At 47.2% G+C, this 9,164-nt stretch overlaps 1 non-coding gene across 1 annotated transcript; it reads left to right on the top strand.

Annotated features, from left to right (window-relative positions):
- The first annotated feature begins 2,568 nt into the window (after positions 1–2,568).
- Positions 2,569–2,641, top strand: TRNAL-CAA (transfer RNA leucine (anticodon CAA)). Its single transcript has one exon. It is a non-coding gene; the product is annotated as a tRNA-Leu (tRNA).
- Positions 2,642–9,164: the final 6,523 nt, after the last annotated feature.

Genomic DNA, 9,164 nt, shown 5'->3' with positions numbered 1-9,164 from the left:
CGGCTTAGATGCACACACATAAAATCAGCCATGGAAATTTACAAGGCTAAGTGCATCCCAATAGCCAACTATGGATGTGGAATTTTGGGATATGGCCCACTAGCCCCAAATTAAATAGTGGAAAATTATTTTGTAAGGGGGCAGTAGGAGTCCCACAAAGCGTACCCTATGAAATCATGCATGAATAATTGGGATTGGGTTATATCACCGACCAGCTTCGACTCTGTGCTGTAAAACTTTGGTTCTTAATTTAGACAAGGAGGAGCTTGATTTTAACAGATTAATCATACAAGACTGTTTGAACATGGATACATCTTCCTTGATTCCTTGGTTGGCGTATATCTCCCCTAATATTAAATCTTTAGGGAGACTTGAACTCTATACCAATCCTAGTAGCATAGTAAAATCCGACTCTAGATGGGCCACTGAAGCGCTTAGAAACAAGATGGCAGCTGATCGCGAGGACATTGCACTACCCAAACATTCTGTGCAACACGCGATACTAGTGAAAACTGTGAGTGGCCTGGAACGCCATCTGACCTGGAATTTGTCCTGCCATCAGCGACGTCTACTGACATGTTTTAGGCTAAATTTATTTTTGCGACTAGTGCCTTTCAATCACGGCTGTTTTAGTACTCAATGATGCGCTTATGTGATTGCGATAATGTTTCAGTCAATGACACTTTTTGTCTTGTGTGAAATGTAACCATTTGCGATTTAAATGTATACATCCACCATTAAAGCAAATGAAGTTTACCCAAGTTAGACCTGCGCTATTGTATTAACAGTTTTTAAACACACCCACAGTGTGCTTTTTTCTTTCACGTTATCTTTCTGCGGTTTTAAAGATAGTGTAACTTTTAAACTATGTTGATGTTGATTATGTGCTCTGTTTTATATTGTGTTTATCTTTTATGATTTTATTTTTAAAATGGAATAAAGAATATATTGATTGATTTATTGATTGACTGGTCAAGTGTGATTGGCGAGACAAGAGCAGCCTGCAGAGATCCTTGTTTGCCCAGCAAGTTCCACGGGGTAATAAAAACAGTTAGATAATCCTAGTGATTAATGTACTTGCTGGAGAGATCTGTGTTTTGTTTAGTCGTAGTTTTGACTCTTCATAAAGTAGTGCAGAGTGTTAATGTGGCTGCTGTAAAGCACTCTGTGTAGTATACAGATCATAGATTAGTAGTTTGGTTAGGTAGCTCAGTGGGTTACTACTTTGTCACAGAGATCCTTTTGTCACCTGCAGCTGCAGTTCATACGGTACAATCCATACAGCATATCAAAGATAGATAGGAACCCGCATCAAATAGCTGCATGCAAACTGCTACACATAAATTTAGGACAGAATTGTTTATTTCTCAATCTTTCTTTGTTCTAAGATTGCTAAAAGGGTTTTTTTGTTAGTAAAATTTCTTATTAATATAGAAACCACAGCCACTGTGTTACATTTTAAATCCTGAGTTTGTGTTTCTCGGAACAAGCACTTTTAACAGATAATGCCTACAAGTATGGATAACATGTGACTCCTACACCTTCCCGCATTCTCTTATGTACCATTTCCTTTAACTTGGTTTACACACTTGAATGATATTATTGTCTCTGTATCATATGTGTCTGGGATGTAAAGTGCTCTGACGCTGAATATGAAAAGGGGGGGCCCTCGGCCCCCCCGCACGCATGGCGGCGCGGCGACCGTCGCCCCCACTATCTCCTTTGTTGCCATTCGGCGGTGGGGGCGTGCCCTGGGGGGCGCGGCCCACCGCCGGTTGGCTGGCGGCCACCTTGACCCGGATCCTGGGAAGTGGGTCCGGGTCAAGGGGGGCGGGCTAGAGGAGGGGCCACCTGGCCCCTCGGGAATAAAGAGATAGGGAGCGCCCAGGAGACCCCCTTGTCCCTGGACGCTCCCTCGCCGAAACGGTGTGCCCCGCGCTCGGGGCTTCTTTGTTTTAATAAATTTTTCCCCCTTTATTTTCCAGGTGTAGCAAGCTGTTTCCTGGAGGAGCTAGCCGCGTGGAGCCAGCCGCTCTGGAGACCCGTAGGATGGGCAGAGCCTTCACGCGACTGCCACGGCCCCGCGCTCGGGGCGGAGTAATTGTCTCCTTTTGTTTCCCTGCAGGGTTGGTAGCCAGGACGGCTGGACGGTTCTCCCTGAGGGCGATCAAGGGAGCCGAGGAGGGATAGCACCTCGTTCGCGCAGGGGGTCTGGATAGAAAATGCGCACGGTGATTGGAAACAAAGGAGGCGGCAGGACTGGCAACTCGGACCAGGGACAGGGCCCAGGAAGAGACACCGGAGGACGGCTGGACGGGCAGTGCATGGCTGCTTCCGGCGGAATGGAGGTAATTAAATTGAAGGGAAGTGCCCAGTTTTGGATGTTACGTGTTCGTGGGCTGTGCACACGGCTGGGTGGTCGGAAGGACCATGGGTGGCGGAGCTCGCACATTAACTGGCATGTCCCTAGGACATTGGGGTTTTTTGCTGTTTGCATTTACTGTATTTAAATATCCTATGCCGCGGAAGGCCGCATGTAGGAAACTCCCTCCACGTAGGCTAGCCGGTGCCGAAATAGCTCAGTTGGTAGAGCTTTAGACGCAAGATCTGAAGGTCCCTGGTTCGATCCCGGGTTCTGGCAATGGTGTTTTTTGAACACATTATAAATCAATAATATGAGGGAACCACGCGAGTGACATAGGGAGGTGTTCTGGCCTTGGGACGCATATGCTGTATTTTAATATTTGATTCATTACGTTTAAGGTTCAATGCCAACATTGTTTTAGAAAGCAATAAATAAATGAAAACATGAAACATTTAAGACCTTTGTAAATGAGTCTTTCGTTTTGAAGGTCAGAAGGCTTCTGTCATTGCTAATTAATGTTCAGTCCAATGAAGCAATGAAGCTCGCAAGGGTAGCAGAGGCAGGTTTTGTCGCGCGCTATCCACAAGAACATCGCGCCATGAGTTTAAATGAGACACAATAGCTTTCGCGCCAAATTCTCAAATTACTTATGCAGGGTCAATGAAGTCTCATGGTACTATATTGTTTAGATAAAGAAATAATCGTGAATAGTTTTGGGCGTTCCAATTGAGAACGCGAATTATATTCATAAACATGTTGCTGCCTCTTCCGTCATTTCATGGCAGGCCACGGTGTCGCCCTGCGGCGGTTGCTAGAGCTCTTAAATTACTTATGCAGGGTCAATGGAGTCTCATGGTACTATATTGTTTAGATAAAGAAATAATCGTGAATAGATTTGGGCGTTCCAATTGAGAACGCGAATTATATTCATAAACGGGCTTCTGCCTCTTCCGTCATTTCATGGCAGGCCACGGTGTCGCCCTGCCACTTAATCTCCCCGTGAAAAAAAAATGAATGTGGGTCCGTCCTCATGTAACGTAACTGGGGCTATGTAAAGCGCTCCGATACCTGACTCGGTTCGGGTCCTGAGAGGGATTCACGGTGCTGCTCGTGTACCGCACTTGATGCGGTACCGGTGTTGTAAAATCCGTGACTTTACTGCCTGAGTGGTTTGCCCTAGGTACAACTTCTCATAAGGGCATTTTACAAAATAGAAGGAATGGGTTCGCATTTCAATTGGAAATGTAGTCTAGTCTGGACCCCCGACTAGAAGTGGGTACACATTCTTTGAATAATAATTTTCCAGTTTTATTTCAGTACACTAATAATTGGATTAATTAGTACTTGCCTTGGTATACTGAAAGGGTCTCGTAGGGAAAACATGTCCTTTTTAAAGAAGTTTGAACTAATTCCTTGCGCTATCCTCCATTGCTAAGCTTATTAGAGAGCGAATTGGCATTTGTGAGGTAGTCCTCTTCAATGGTACAATACTTTCGGATACGGGGGACTTGCTCAAAGGGTAGAGTTCCTTCCAGTGTTCTTGGGTGCCCTTCGGGGACGTGTAATAATGTGTTGAGCTTTTATTGGTTTTGTGTACAAGTTACACGCTTATTCGCCTTCTATAACTAACATGGCTAGGTCCAAGAAATTGGCTTTCTCCGTATCATGCATCATGGTAAATACTCAGTCTGATTGTTAAGCCAGTTCTAAAGCTCATTCAACTTACCAAAGCATATGACATAATTTATATAGCGGTACCACTTGTGATGCCATGTCAACAGAAATTCTAGAGGGGCCTGGGGTGGCAGTGTCCTTGAGTTCACCACATCTTTATTCCCAGATATGGTCTCGTCTTGGGTGACATTAGAGAAGGGAGTCCTACATCACAAGCTGCCCCAGTAGTACAATAAACGGTTTGAAAAGGGTGTCTAGATATTGTGGGAGGGTTCTGCTGGAAACCACATGCAGAGATGACGGGGCTGCCTGGACTACCATTAGGGTGTTTGGGAAGTTTGGGCAGGATATAGATCAACCACAGGCAAAGTGGCTGTAACGGCTAGGGTGGTTGCTCTCAATTCTGGGGAACTGGGTTCGAGACTCTGTGATGACGCTCAACATCCCGTGAGTCTGGACAAAGCGCGTAATCTCCCTGTGCTTGACAAAACAGAATGTCCCGGATCACGGAACATTGTTATGTCCTTCGTAGTAAATTGAGACATTCGGGTGGGTGTTAAATAAATACTTCAGGGTTGGTCGTTACCAAATTGTGTGACATCTTAAGAGGAAGGCGATGTGTTCTGATAAAGTTGGTTTTGCAGTGTTTGTACTTCATTATTGCAAAAAATACTGCGCTGGGCTATAGCTGTTGGGCTGGAGGCAGATCTGACTATGTCGCGATGTTGTGCCCTGAAAAAATTAAATTTCATTGTTATATTACTTTGTGTATATTATCGGGGTATATTGTTACATTAAGGTTATTGGGGGGCATGCTGCTGCCTTTCTAGCCGAAATTAGACTTGTACCTTGAAAATTTCTTTCATCAGTAACCAGTGTAATGCAAGTGTGGTAAGGTAACACATCCCCAGCTCTTCAAGCATTTAAGAATACAGTCAGCCCAAAAAACGGTGGCACCTACGCCATCTTAAATTGGCACTGGTGGTATCCGCTGTATTCAATGTGACCCGAGGTACACAAAGTCACCAATGCCCATCAACTGGATCGCATCCACGTGCCGGGGGGGACCCAGCAATGGGGAGCTTGGGCGTTTAAAATGCTCGGGTTGTACTTGGGTAGAATTCACAAGGCAGACGCAGCTCCCTGATGGGACGGGTCCCCACCAGGGGTGGTGAGTTACCCAAAATATGCTCTGTTGGCATTCGGTTGATGAGTTCAGTTCTGAAAAACTCATTGTCTAAATCAGAGCCCACGCTACATAGGGACATTAAATTTCACCTAGAGAATGGGATGGTTGGTGACATGCCTGGGCTGCTTATTCATGTCCCATAAGCACTTGCTATACTTTATCGAAGCCATGGTGGCTGCTTAGTTCTCTTACGCGAGGAACAGCCATTGCCATAAGTCAAATTTGTCATTATAGAACGACTATCAGTGGTCTGCTAGGTGATAGTTGGAACAATCATGGAACCATTCACGAATAGGGTATACCACCTTCCATTGGGGTCAACCTGGGGGTTAACGACATCTAAGGGTAGGGCTTAGCGAGACTGAGGGACAGTTTCCCAGGTCCCACTTTCCTTTGCAAGCCAAAGCAGAAAGCCAAACAATGGACTTATTTCATTGTGGAGCTAATCACCATATGAGGTGCTGTTCACTAATATAGGGGGGATATACGCCAGTCCTAACATTGCACCTGCCCAAACGCCCCCTTCATGGATGATAGGTTTAAACCAACATTATTAGTAAACTATCCTAGGGTTAGCTGTATTGCGTGCAGCCTTCAGGCTAAGTCTTGAAGGAATATAGAGCTACTTGTTTTACCACTCTTTAATGTCATGAATGAGTAAATGGAAAAGGGCAGGTGTATAACAACAAATATATGTATTTGTACTAAACACACCCCCTTTGGTTCAGTCAGTAAACTTATTTTACACACAGGTAAATGGGCCAATATACGTTGAGCCTAGGATGAGATTGGAGGCAAATGATTCGGTGTGAAGACCTCTATAGCACACAGTAATTTACCACCATATACGTTGAGCTCTAGGGGTACACCAAAGCCATATATTAATAATATGGTGGGGGAACCACGAATGGCATAGAGACAGGGCCTAGAGCCTCTAGAACGACTAATGGGGGTCCTGATAAAGATACACACCCTGATGTCACACCTAAAAGGTGCCCAAGAGCCTAGTTGCGGCATCACATAGTTCTGGGGATGCATGTGATCATGTCCGGGTGGCTGGGATGATATTTCCCAGAAGCCAAAGTGGCGTACTTAAAAGGTCCTTGGGGCCAGCTTAGGGCCTGGCGGAGTTTGGGCTGTGCTAATTCTTTAGCCAACAACTGTGATACTGCACTGCTAAGTAAGCCGTCTTGTTTTAACACATGGATCCTATGCATAAAGACGTGGGTAGGAAACAGACAAACTGAGGCTATGCTTAACATTTGCTGGCGGCGTGTTGAGGTGTACGGATCTGGCATTAAGATTAGCTAAATTTAGCGACTGATGGTAATATAAGTCTGACACGTGTACAGCAGTTATTGCCGGAAAGACTAATGGTGTGTGTCTATCTTTCCAATTTATGTATGACCGGGTCCATGGTTGATACTTGGAGTACTCCATATCACAACAGCTGCAACAGGTGGACAGCCCAAGGGATGCTTACGTCAGTCACGGCTGGGTCCATGGCGGATATCTGAGGAGTACTCCACACCGCAACATCATCAGTGGGTGGACGTCAAAAGGAAAGCATACGTCGAGAAAGAAGACACCAAGGGCCCAAGTATTGCTGGCAGGTGTTAGTGTTACCCATTCCCTAAGGTGGAAGTGGGAATGGTTACCCAGGTTTTCTCGGTCTTTTTCTGGTTCTTGCAGTTTCTCAAACCTGCCACGCAGGGGAGGAACTCCTCACCAGAAGTTGAGGAGCTAAAAATGGTTACCCAGGTTTTCTTGGTCTTTTTCTGGTTCTTGCAGTTTCTCAAACCTGCCACGCAGGGGAGGAACTCCTCGTCAGAAGTTGAGGAGCTAAAATGTGCCAGCACAAACAACGTGCCGGACGCAGGACAGGGAAGAGTGGGTTTGAGGGTCTGTGCCATGGTCAGTTCAGGAACTGCTTTCAGGGACTTTTAGCTCAGCAGCCCGACCCCCTGTCAGTGGTGATACCTCACCTAGGGGGGACTGAATGGGCCAAACTGGGGAGGCGAATACTCATTGAGGGGTTCATCTCCACGGTGGGTGGGTCTTCAGGACTAGCCCGGGTGGCACAGTGGGTGGGTCTCAACTGATCCCAGGGTGGCAAGGACCCGGTCAGGGCGTTGAATCACTCGATAAAGAGGATCAACACACAGTGGGACAAATTATTTCAAGCCCCGGTTCCAGATGATCCAACATGGGTGTATTTGTCCTACCTGGTAAGGGGAGTCCATTTGACGGAGGAAGGAAGGGGCCTGGGGTCTGGGCCTGGTTGGAAGGTTTGCTAGAGTGAGAACTTTCTAGGGTAGGTCTAGGCAGGGGGAGGCCAGATCGTCGGTTAACAATGCTGGCCTGTGGCGGTAAGGTCATTATCGGTGAGCACATATTTGAGGTCTGAGGGGGCGGGCATCATCCTATGGAGGTTCCCGCCCAGGGGGAGGGGCCTGCGGGCCACTCCCACAACTCCAGGGGCAAGGTAATGGATGCTACAAAGCAAAGGAGCGCGGGTAGGAGTAGTTCACGCTTTCCTTAGGCTGGTAGCCACCCCGCGCGCGTGGACTCACGACGCCACCGGCGCAGAGTAAGGGCCCTCCTTTAGTGGGTAAATGGAGTTCAGGGCGTAGACCGGGCAATTCCCGGGGTAACACTGCGCATGCGCACATCCAGAGGGGAGGCGCAGCTTGTAGGACCTGACACCGGTAGTGACCCTGCCATATGGCCAGAAATGTACAAAAATTCTAGATGAGGATGTTTAGTATAAGTTAGGAAAACAACATGTATTAGAGTTTTGTTAAAGTCAGGCTCTCAAACTTATTGCTAAACCTAAATGTCCTGCTGAATTTTTGTATAAATTGTTGATTATGCAATTAAAAACCTTTTTTAATTTCATACTTTAATAAATACGGCCGGGCGACTAGCGCCCGCCTTCCAAAAAGTAAAGACGTCTCGTGTCCACGTTCCTGGGTATTGGGTGCCGGATTGGGGGGGAGGCGGCAGCTAGTCGCTGACCATGTGAAAAGGGGGGGCCCTCGGCCCCCCCGCACGCATGGCGGCGCGGCGACCGTCGCCCCCACTATCTCCTTTGTTGCCATTCGGCGGTGGGGGCGTGCCCTGGGGGGCGCGGCCCACCGCCGGTTGGCTGGCGGCCACCTTGACCCGGATCCTGGGAAGTGGGTCCGGGTCAAGGGGGGCGGGCTAGAGGAGGGGCCACCTGGCCCCTCGGGAATAAAGAGATAGGGAGCGCCCAGGAGACCCCCTTGTCCCTGGACGCTCCCTCGCCGAAACGGTGTGCCCCGCGCTCGGGGCTTCTTTGTTTTCCCACCCACCATCCCTTGGAACAAAATGTTTGGTAGCAGTTCTTATGTCTGGTTGAATGGTAAGTTCTGGATGTACGGTCCACGGGTCTCACAGGGTAATAGAGATGAACTGTTGGTATATTTTGTTGATGCTTTTGTCTAGGAATTTTTTCCCCCTTTTATCAAGTCATGTGTGAAGTGAACTGTATTTAATGCTATGTGTCTTTAGGCCTTTTTTCCCTTTGTAGCTATACGTTGATACTGTTTGAAGTGAACTGTGTTTAATGCTATGTATCTTTAGGCCTTTTTTCCCTTTGTAGCTATACGTTGATACTGTTTGAAGTGAACTGTATTTAATGCTATGTGTCTTTAGGCCTTTTTTCCCTTTGTAGCTATACGTTGATACTGTTTTATTAGCCAGTGTAGCTGTCCTTTAGAATTTTTTCCCATAGGTCGTCGTATTTATTAGGTATGGGGCATGCGGTAAGGTCATTATCGGTGAGCACATATTTGAGGTCTGAGGGGGCGGGCATCATCCTATGGAGGTTCCCGCCCAGGGGGAGGGGCCTGCGGGCCACTCCCACAACTCCAGGGGCAAGGTAATGGATGCTACAAAGCAAAGGAGCGCGGG

This window comes from Lissotriton helveticus, chromosome 5_1 (genome assembly GCF_964261635.1).
Source record: "Lissotriton helveticus chromosome 5_1, aLisHel1.1, whole genome shotgun sequence".
NCBI lineage: Eukaryota > Metazoa > Chordata > Amphibia > Caudata > Salamandridae > Lissotriton > Lissotriton helveticus.
This window is presented reverse-complemented; position numbering and strand designations above follow the sequence as displayed.